This window comes from Gopherus flavomarginatus, unplaced genomic scaffold (assembly GCF_025201925.1).
Source record: "Gopherus flavomarginatus isolate rGopFla2 unplaced genomic scaffold, rGopFla2.mat.asm mat_scaffold_37_arrow_ctg1, whole genome shotgun sequence".
Classification (NCBI taxonomy): Eukaryota; Metazoa; Chordata; order Testudines; family Testudinidae; genus Gopherus; species Gopherus flavomarginatus.
In genome coordinates, this window is record NW_026115070.1 from 2,451,075 (window position 1) to 2,462,080 (window position 11,006).

Below are 11,006 nucleotides of genomic sequence, written 5' to 3' on the forward strand. Positions count from 1 at the left end.
TTTTAACCAGATGCAAGCACCATGGCTTAGCTGGCTAAAGCACTTTGCCTTGTAAGCAGGAGATCCTGGGTTCAGGTCCCTAGGGGGGGTGGCTTTTGGGGTACATGGTATTGGCTACTGTCAGAAGACAAGATTCAGAGCTAGATGGGCCTTCGGCCTAGCCCAGTGTGGTTTTTCTTATGGTTTAAATTATGCTCAGAGCCACTGATAATAGAGTTATTGAAAGTTTGGGAGATAAGAGCTAATAGGACAGTGGTCCAGTCCCCTCGCAGCTGATCCCCTCCCTCTGAGACAGGGGCAGGTCTGAGCTCTCGCACCAAATGCTCATTGTGGCTGCCAGAATCTGTGGGCAGCTCATTTAATTTGCATTGAGGGTTGAGTCCTGCTTTGTGCCCAGTGTCTGAGAATGAAAATCCTAAACCAGCCCTTTGAAACAACAAAAGCAGCAGGACGTGTTATTGTCCCTGCCCCAAAGCAGACAGACCAATGGAGAAATGCCACTGAGTCCACGGTAATACTCCACTGCCATTTTACCTTTTTTGCTTGCTAAACTCCCTCCCAACCTTGTGGGGTCCCAGACCCCGGTATTGAGCCTGAGCTGAGATGTCTACACTGCAAATTTACCACCCCATGGCCCAAGCCCCAGGAGCCGGAGCTGGCATGGGGCAGCCCTGGATGTTTCATTGCAGTGTGGACATAGCCTAGCATTATGTCTACACTGCCATTAGCACACCCAAGTCACTATTCTCAAACCCTGGGTCAGCTGATTCAGGCTTGTGGGGCTTATGCGACAGGGTATTAAAATCACAGTGTAGACACTTGGGCTTGAGCCCAGCCTCTGAGACTCCTCAAGGGGTGAGGGTCTCCGAGCCTGGGCTCCAGTCTGAGCCCAAATGTCTACACTGCAGTTTTTAGCCTCACAACCTGAGCCCCAGGAGCCCAAATCAGATCATCCAGGCCAGCCAGGCCACAGGGATTTTATCTCAGTATAGCTGCACTCTCAGGGTACGTCTACATTGCAATGCAAGCCCAGGGTTAGCAGAAGTCATGTCAGCAGCCCCAACACATAAACCTAAACTATGAGGAAAAGACCCACCCACAAATAAGCTGGGCAGTGTCCTTCTCCCTAAGGTTCGTAAGTCCAGCAACCAAAAGTCATTTAACATGAGCCATCTCCTCTCTGCACCCCACTCACAGCTGTTGTCCTTAGTCAGTGCAAGCCCAGAGGTGCCTCTGTAGAGTTCATCTGCCATCCTGGGTGGAAAAGGGGGAAAATAAGAAGGCACCTGTACTCACTATGTTGTCTAGGGACTCACTCACCCCTCCACAGCCACCCTGTCCTAAAGTTGGTCTAACACATAAATTTTAGCACGAGGACTCAGGCCCCAGCCCACTTGGCTTTGGAACCAATGTCCCCTGCCTAGCAAGTGCTATTGAATTGAGGATGAGTCCCTCCATCTGGATCTGCCAAGCACAGTTCTGCTGCCCTCGATTCACACAACAAGGACAACAACCCTTTATTTCTCCTGTCCTAATAACAAGGAGACTGGGAATCCAACACCAGCCAAAAGTGATCATTTTGGCAAGCAACCCAACATATTCCCAACATACTGTAAAATCCACATGAAGACTCATACACGAAACCTTGCAAGAAAATCTTCCTGAGGGGGTCTGAAGCACCTGCTGCTGGGGGAAGGAAGGAGCTGTGGGTTGAGATTGAGGGGCACTGGGAATCGGAGGGGTTGTGGGTTGGGACAGAGGAGAAGGGTGAAGAGGAGCAGGCTCTGGTTGGGAGTGAGGAGCAGTGAGCATAGGAGGGACTGAGGGTTGGGACTGAGGGGCACTGGGCAAAGAGGGGACATGGGTTTAGGCTGAAGAGTATCCTCATTTGGGGATCCAGCAGAACAGGGGAAGGCAGCAGGTGATTCTAATTCCATAGGGATATTTTGTGTGTGTGCGTGCAGGGGAGGAACATGCTATATGCCCAGAGGCCTTTATTCCTCCAGCCTGCAAGGACAGAGGGGCTGTCAGGAAGTTGCCCCTTCAATCCCCCACACACAAAGGCCCTTCTTAGAAAAGGCAAAATCCTGAAGAGAAAAAACATCAAAGAAGACTCCAGAAAGACAGATTTTTAAGATATAATGAGTAGTTTATTACCTGACCAGGGACTTGAACCCTCAGATTAAAAGTCTGATACTTTACCAACTGAGCTAGTCAGACTCACAAACAAATACAGCAAGTTGGTGCAGAGGAGAAACTAGTCAAGGAAACGAAAGCAGGAAACAATAGGGGAAACCTGCTGCTCTCTCTGGCCTGGTCAACACTACGAGTTTATGTCCAATTTAGCAGCATTAAATCACATTAACCCTGCATCCGTCCACACAAAGAAGCCCTTTATATTGATATAAAGGGCTCTTAATATCGGTATCTGTACTCCTCCTTGATGACGAGTAGTGCTGAAATCAGTATTGCCATGTCAGATTAGGGTTAGTGTGGCTGCAATTTGACGGTATTGGTCTCTGGGCGCTATCCCACAGTGCACCATTGTGACTGCTCTGGACAGCAATCTGAACTCGGATGCACTGGCCAGGTAGACAAGAAAAGCCCCGTGAACTTTTGAATTTCATTTCCTGTTTGCCCAGCGTGGAGCGCTGATCAGCACAGGTGACTATGCAGTCCCAGAATCAAAAAAGAGCTCCAGCATGGACTGTTCGGGAGATACTGAAGCTGATCTCTGTATGGGGAGATGAATCTGTTTTATCAGAACTCCGTTCCAAAAGACGAAATACCAAAACATTTGAAAAAAATCTCCAAGGCTATGATGGACAGAGGCCACAATAGGGACTCAACGCAGTGCTGAAACTTAAGGAACTGAGACAAGCGTACCAGAAAGTCAAAGAATGAAATGGACGCTCATGGAGGGAGGGGCGACTGAGGATTGTAGCTATCCCACAGTTCCCGCACTCTCCAAAAACCATTTGAATTCTTGGCTGAGTTCCCAAAGCCTGAAGGGTCAAAAACATTGTGGCGGGTTGTTCAGAGTATATGTCGTTCCCCCGCCTCCTGCCCCCATGAAAGCAAAGGGAAAAAAAATCCTCTCTCACCTTTTTTCAATGTCACTGTATGTCTACTGGATGCTGCTGGCAGATGTGGTGCTGGAGCACTACACAGCAGCATCCCCTTCCCTTCCCTTGCGGACGGCAGACGGTACAGTAGGACAGGTATCCATCATCGTCGTCCCGTGAGTGCTCCTGACTGGCCTCGGTGAGGTCGGCCGGGGGTGCCTGAACAAAGATGGGAATGACTCCCAGGTTCATTCATAGCAGCTGGAGGCTGCGCTCCCCTCCCCCCTTTGATCCCTGCTTGCAGAAGCAATAAAGTCAGTGTTGTTTCAAATTCCTGCATTCTTTATTACTTCATCACACAAATGGGAGGATAACTGCCATGGTAGCCCAGGAGGGGTAGGGGAGGAGGGAAGCAATGGGTAGGGTTGTTGCAGGGGCACCCACTAGAATGGCATGCAGCGCATCATTTCTGCGGGATCTCTAGGGCTCTGACCCGGAGCGCCCGTTTGCCCCTCTGGTTCTTTAGTAGGCTTGCCTGACAGTCTAGGCAGAACTGACTCTCCATTAGACAAAACTTAAAGAAGAGAATGACCTGGGGAGTCATTCCTATTTTTGTCCATAAGCCCGTGGCCGACCCCATCGAGGCCAGCCAGGAGCACCCATGACAGCAGCAGATGGTGCAGTATAACTGGTAACTGTCATTGTCAACTTGCAAAGCAGCAGACGGTACAGTAGGGCTGGTAACCATCTTTGCTAACTTGCAAAAAGCAAGGGGATGCTGCTGTGTAGCACTGCAGTACCACGTCTGTCAGCACTATAAAGAAGACATACGGTGACAGTGAAAAAAGGCTGAACGGGCTCCATGGTTGCTGTGCTATGGCGTCTGCCCGGGCAATCCAGGGAAAAGGGCGCAAAATGATTGTCTGCTGTTGTTTTCATGGAGGGAGGATTGAGTGATGACATTTACCCAGACTCACTCATGACACTATTTTTGCCCCATCAGGCATTGAGATCTCAACCCAGAATTCCAATGGGCAGGGGAGACTGCGGGAACTATGGGACAGTTACCCACAGTGCAACGCTCTGGAAATTGTATAAAGTCGAGGACACAGGCCCATATTAAGCACATTAATTCGGCGGTGTGCGTCCATGTACCAAGGCTAGCATCAATTTCCCTGGCCAGGCCCTTTGGAGATTTGAGCTACTCCCTTAGTCACCCCACTCAAGGAGCGTTCGTTCTAGGCAGTAAGCTGGCTAGACAGTAAAACTTCAGATGCTGCTCCCAATGCTACACTCAGTTTTTCCGAAAACTAGTATCTGTAAAATTAGTCTACTTTCTGGCCAGAAGAGACCATTACAGCATCTAATCTGACCCCCTGCATATCACAGGCCTCCTGCATGACACAATAGCTACTTCTGGGGGAAAGGCATCTAGTTTTCATTGAATGACTTCAGGGGATGGAGATTCCACCACTTTCCTTGGTAGCTTGTTCCTGTGGTGAATCATCCTCGCTGTTGACTATTTGGGGCTTAGTTGTAATATGAATTTGTCTCTTTTCACCTTCCAATCATTGGGTCTTGTTATGTCTTTCTCTGCTTCGTTCAAGAGCCCTTTAATACCCAATCTTTTCTCTCCATTAAGGCACTTCAACACTTCAGTGAAGTCACCTTTCAATCTTCTTTTGATAAGCTAAACAGATGGAGCTCTTTCAATAGCTCACTAGAAGGCATTTTTCTCCAGCCCTCAGAACATTTTGGTGGCTTTTTGCTGCCCCAGTTCCAATTTCACAGTATCTTTTTCAAATGAGGACACCAAAACTGGAGACAGTATTCCAATATCAGTCTCACTGATGCCGTGTCACCTCCTGTGATGTTATTGACATAATCTGTAACTTTATAGATCACCATTGTGACCACTGTTCTATATTTGCAGCCAATATGATAGAAAGGTTGTTGTGAAAGGGGTCTATGGAGAGGTTCTGATTGGCTGATTATAATTATGCTATCTCTAGATGTGTATCATTTTTGTAGTTGACTTTATGAATATTGGCTCTATGCTGTCTGTATTCAAACTTGTGCTATGCTTCCGAGGAACGCCCCAGCCAGACAAGTTGGTGTCAGTTCTGCCTAGCCTGCTTGATGGCCCATTAAGGACCATCAGCTCTACAATCAACCCATTGAGAGAAGGTAGATATGCCTTGTGGCTCAGCAAGGTATGCAGGGACCTGCCTATGGACAAAACTCAAAGGTTTTTCTATGCCACGTGCTGGATAGAGTGTCCTTGGGACAAAGAAAACAAAGACCACATGGCAAGAGACTGTGAAAGGCTGATGCCTCGTCTCCATCTTGTCTTCAGTCCTGCTTCATACCTCTGAAGGGACTTTGCTACAAACTGAAGCTCTGTACAAGGGACTGAATGACCCATCCCAGCTGTGGATGGACTCCAGAGACTTGATTTGAACCTGCAGTTTATTCCATCACTGCTACAAGCCTGAACCAAGAACTTTGCCATTACTGTATGTGAAGGGTTAAAATTCATGTGCATATTATATAACAACCTGGTCTATGGATTGTGCCAGCTCTTTTCCAGACCCAAAGTCCAGAGTATAATCAAGGGACCAGAAGCCTAGCAAATAGTGACCAGCTAAAAGAAAGCTGGGTAAACAGAAAGCCTTGCTTGCTAAGATAGGCTTGGTCAGCAAATTGCCAGGTGTTGGAGCTAAGAACTAAAGAATTGTATCTTATTCAGAGTTGCAGATTGAACAAAGAATCCCTGTTCCTATTGTGTAAGTCTCTTCTGTAGGGAGACGTTCTTCCCAGAGATCCAACCTTGAGTTTATGAAAAGTTGGCAGATGTCAATATAAGATATGGCATCCTTCCACCTCCCTTCCCAGGGACCAATGCCTTGCCTTAAGACACACAGAAAACAATCTTTATTGCCATATACTTTCGCTGTTTCTTTGCTTTAAACCCTAGGAATGTACCTGGAGGTCAATCAAAGGAGTTGCTCCTTTCCTATGGACCTCAAATCAGAATTCAGCATAGATATTTTATACTAATAACATTTTATCAAAGTATTCATGAAATGTTAACTTGCTAACTTGAGACCATGGGTGGAGACATTATGTAACCTGTTAACCTTTGGCTACTGTGCTTATCATGTCTTGCTGCAAAACCTATCCCAGAGTTTGGAACTCCCTACCCCGTCTCTTTCCCCCACCCATGGAAAATCTATATATTCTATTGTAATCAATTAACAGTGTCTCTGAGCCTAATAAGCAAGGTGACACTCTGCCAGTTCTGTGTGTAATAAACTCCTATTCTTGCCCTCTACATGGTGGAGATTTATGTCCTTCACAGACACCTGCTGAACAAAGAGGAGATTCAGCATCCAGCTTGGCTGAATGTGTCTTCTCTCCCCACAGCTTGGTGATCTTCTGAGGAAATGGAGAAGACTGCCTTTGCCTAGCTGCACATTGCTTGCAAAAGAAACAAGTCTTTTTGGTGGCAAGTGTTGAAAGGAGCCATTAGACAAATGTGGAGACAGGAAAAATGTCCCTCAACTCAACTGGCATCTGTGGATGCTGAAGTCACAACACAAAGTGCTAAACAGTATATGAGCACAGGCTGGTGTCAGAAGAGTCTCTACCAAAGCCTTTTCCACCAGCAGGGAGCCTCTCTGTGCGCAGAACTCCTGGTAGTGTGATGGCTGCAGGCAGTGGAGAACTCTATTTTGGCATCTCTTTGTCAGTGAACATCTACAGAGGCTGTTTAAAGGTCTTTAGATAGTGATCTTTGGGAAGAGCTGGCTGAAGTGTCTTCCTAGTAACCAGAAGATCCTGGCTTGGCCTGCCAGTTCTTCCGTGCAAGTCTTGAGGGAAATGGGGAATGTCTGTAGTTTGGAATTTGCAGGTGTTGTCGTGGACCATCAAAGGGAACAGTTGCAAGTATTTTTGCAAGGCAGGCACCATGGTTTGGGTGGCTAAAGCACCTGTCTAGTAAACAAGAGATCCTGGGTTCAACTCCCAGTAGTACCTTGTTCTAAGGGATTTGTCTCCTCTGCTCACATTTTCCTGTGTCTTTCTAGGAAACAGAAGAGACCTCCCTTAGTATCCAAGTCATTGCTTGCTAAGGAAAAGGCTTCTTTGGAGAGAAACATTGGAAAGAATCAAATCACAAGCCTGGAGTTGATGAAAAGGCTGCTGTGACTGGCATTGGCATGGTGGTTGCTTTGACTGCAATTGCTGCAACACAAAAGCCTGCACCACACGTCCTTGTGATTCGCTGGGGATGTCCACACACAGATGTCATGTCATCTTCCTTTTGATTGTCACTGATGAAAAATGGAGCAGCTGGGAGAAAAGTCCCAGAGGCACTTGCCAGGTAAAGTGGAGTTTAGAGATGCAGCACCCAGTGGTGCCTTGCCAAATGTGACCACTCCTCACACTTTTTGGTCAATCTTTTGAAGAAGCAGAGAAGACTGCCTCTGCCTTGCAATGCAAATGCTTCCAAAAGAAACCGGTCATTTTTTCTGACAAGTGTTGGAAGAGGCACCTAAGAAACGTGGAGACAAGGAAAAGGTCATCGTAACTCAACTTGCATCCATGACTCTTGAGGCCACAATGCAGAGCACTGAGCACTGTACGACCACAGCTGGGGACAGAAGGGCCTTTTTCAAAGGCATTTTCCACTAGCAGGGTCTTCTCTGTGCACAGAATTTCTGATAGTTTGATGTCTGCTGGCACTGGAGATCACTATTTTGGCATCTCTCTCTCTGTCTCAGTGAGCACCCGCTGTGGTTGTTGAAAGTCTGTGATGGGATCTATGGGATGCAACCTCAACAGTGGGACCCCTGAGCCCTTTGTCCCACCACCTGGACTCCCTCTCACACATGTGATGCTGAGACAAGCTGTGAATCTCTGGCAGATATTGCACTTACACAGACATCCGTAGGTAGGGACACAGCCAACTGAATTACATGAATGCTTCTGCAGCCACTCATAACACTAATGATGGAAAGTCGCCCCCCTCTACAGCTCTGCAGCCTTGCACCCCTGGATCATACCATCTTGCCTTAATCAGAAGCCTGATCAGTGTGAGTTTATTACACAGGGTCCACCCCTCCCTCACTGTGAATAGTACATGAACCAGCCTTGTAATGGAGCTGAGATTTCCCAAGAACTTCAAGCAAAATACACCAGTTTAAGTAGAGCATAAAACAGATTTATTAACTACAGAAAGATGGAGTTTTAAGGATTATAAGTGGTAGGAATAAAAGATCAAAGTAAATTACCATGGAAATTAAAGATAAATTCACAATCTAAACTTTACACCTTATTACACTAGGGCACTAGTTCAGTTATGCACACAGGAAGGCTTAATGCTCGAGCTGCTGCACATGCTGGGCAGGCTTAAGGTCGGGCTCCCCATGGCAGGAGAGAAGAAGACTCGGCCCCTGGAGGGGCAGGCTGGGGCTTCCTGGATCCCATTTGCTCACAGCCAGCGCCCTGCCCCCAATCCCAAGTCATCCATGGCGCCCCCAGGTCGGCCAGAATGGAGCAGCAGTTTTCACTGCACTACGTCCACTTATGGCTTACAGGCAACTCCCAGACTCACCACAGTCCACCATCTCGGCCAGAAAGGAGCCCACTCAGCCTCACCATTGCTGCTTTTCCTTCTCCCCAGAACCCCGCTTCTCCTGGGCTGCAAGTAGCCATCCCTGGGATGCCAACAGGCAGCCACAGGGGTCTGTCTCCCAGCAGCCAACCGCACCTCCATGGGTTCAGCCCTCAGAAGGGCAGGTGGGGGTTTCCTGGATCCCAGTTGCTCACAGCCAGCCCAGCCTCCACCTCTAAAACCATCAGTCATGCCCCCAGGTTGGCCATAAAGGAGCCGCCATTCTCCACTTGGACTCAGCTTTGCTTGTTTTCCTTTCACCCAGAACCTCCCTTCTTCTCCTGGGCTGCAAGTAGCCACTCCTGGGAAGCCAAGAGGCAGGCACAGGATTCTACCTCCCAGCAGCCAACCACACCTCCCCAGGCTTTGCAGAATGAAGGGTGGTGCTCTACTAACCCCACTTAGCCGCACAGCTTCTTCCCTGCCTTCCTCAGCTCAACTTTCCTCTATTGCCCCATTCCTGCCTCACTTCCTCCTTTGGCCGGTCACGCAAAGGAGCCCAGCAGGAAGTGAGAGCCTCTATAGGCCAACCTCCAACAGCAGAGGTGGCCAAGCCACAAGCCTCCAAATGATGACTGGCCTAACTACTCTAGGTTCTCCAGCCTGACACCAAGGTGCTTTCTCCACTGCTGTCAGCATCCTCTGTCATGCAGGAGTTGGAGTTATCCCAGGGACAGGCCAATAGGAGGAGTGCCCTTTCTGAACAACAAGGGGATCTGGGAAAAGGAAGCCAGCATGTTTCTGCCTGGTTTTGAACCAGGGACCTTTTGCGTGTTAGGCAAATGTGATAACCACTACACTACAGAAACTCCAACTATTGGGTTGTTGCTCACTCTGGCACAGACCGATGGACAAATCTAGAGAATGTGGTGGTAGCCCCTCGATAGGTCAGCTGGCGGAGCAGAGGACTGGAGCCAGCACTCAGGAAGTCGTCCTTACCTCTCCCGTGTGACTTCAGCTTGAGGAGAGCTTCTTTTTCTTCTCCTTGCTGACAAAGAGCAAGAGAAGAATGAAAGGTCAGGTGGGCCAACTCGGTGCAGAAGCCCATGCTGTCTTTTCCTGCTGCATAGCCTGAAATGAGGGACTCGTGGCAGTTAAAGGAACTGCTGCACTCTCAGAAAACATCCCGCCCCTGAATAAAGGAGGATAGAAGAGCCTGTTAGTCTAGCACGCTCCCAACTGAACTGTTTCAGCAGCTGCTAGGTTTCTTTTTGGCCTGTTACTTTTCTGTCTGGGATGTTGTTGTCAGCTGTGGCACAGAAAAAGGACATCATTGCAAGCTGCCCATGAAGATAAGATTAACTTTTGCCTTCCTTGCTCGGCTTTACTTGCTTCCTCACCCTATTCCTGCCTTAGTTCCTGTGTTACCTGAAGGCAACGGGGGCCCAGCAGTACAAAGAGGAAGTTAGACAGCTAGACCCTGGTGGCAAAAGTTCTACCACCGCTTGCCACCCCACTCTCTTCTCCCAGCTTCACATATTGACCGCCAGGGACTTGGTGCCCAGCAGCGCAACGGAAGGCAGTGGACAGAGCCACCCTCGCCTTGAAGCTCTGGCTCATTAAACCGTATCTTCAGTCGCTGATGGCCAATGAGAGACCAACAGCGCTTGCTATTTTAGCACTTGAAAATGCCATTGGTCAGTCACTGGATCTCTTTAATGCTGTTACATAACAAATGAAAATAGAATCTCAGTGTGACATTCTGTACCTTTGGGGGAGTGTGCTGTAACCCCCATATTCCTCATTTTCATATAATCGTGATCTTATATACAGAGCATGCCTTGTAAGGTATCAGGGGAAAGGATATGATCTGCTGAAAGTCATTTCTCTACCCATAGATGTTTACCATTCATGCATATGAAGTTATGAGAATTGTGCAGTGTGGTTATCACTATGCTGTAAGGTGGGGGAGTCAGCCAAATATTAGCTCCCCAGTGACAACAGCAAGGAAAGTAACCAACACCCGGACAGGGTGTCAAACAACCCATCAACAGCCATTGTTCAGCAAGGGAGCTACAGTGCAATCACTTCCCTGCAAGAGGACACCCCAGGGGAATTGCTCAGACTTGCTTGGAGAGACGCAGTGATGCTCACCTGACTCTGAAGGGGGAGCAAAGCCAAGAGGGAAGAAAGGACATGATAAAAGTAGAGACATTTGCCATGCTTTGTCTCTCTCGTCCACCTACATCTACAGACACCCCCACACCAAGCAACTGAAGCGCTGACGAAAGGGGAGAGCCTGGCTGAAAAGCCACCAGCCGGCC

At 48.3% G+C, this 11,006-nt stretch overlaps 1 non-coding gene across 1 annotated transcript; it reads right to left on the reverse strand.

Moving 5' to 3' along the window:
* Positions 1–9,478: 9,478 nt before the first annotated feature.
* TRNAV-AAC (transfer RNA valine (anticodon AAC)) lies at positions 9,479–9,551 on the reverse strand. Its single transcript has one exon. It is a non-coding gene; the product is annotated as a tRNA-Val (tRNA).
* Between the last annotated feature and the right edge of the window lie 1,455 nt (positions 9,552–11,006).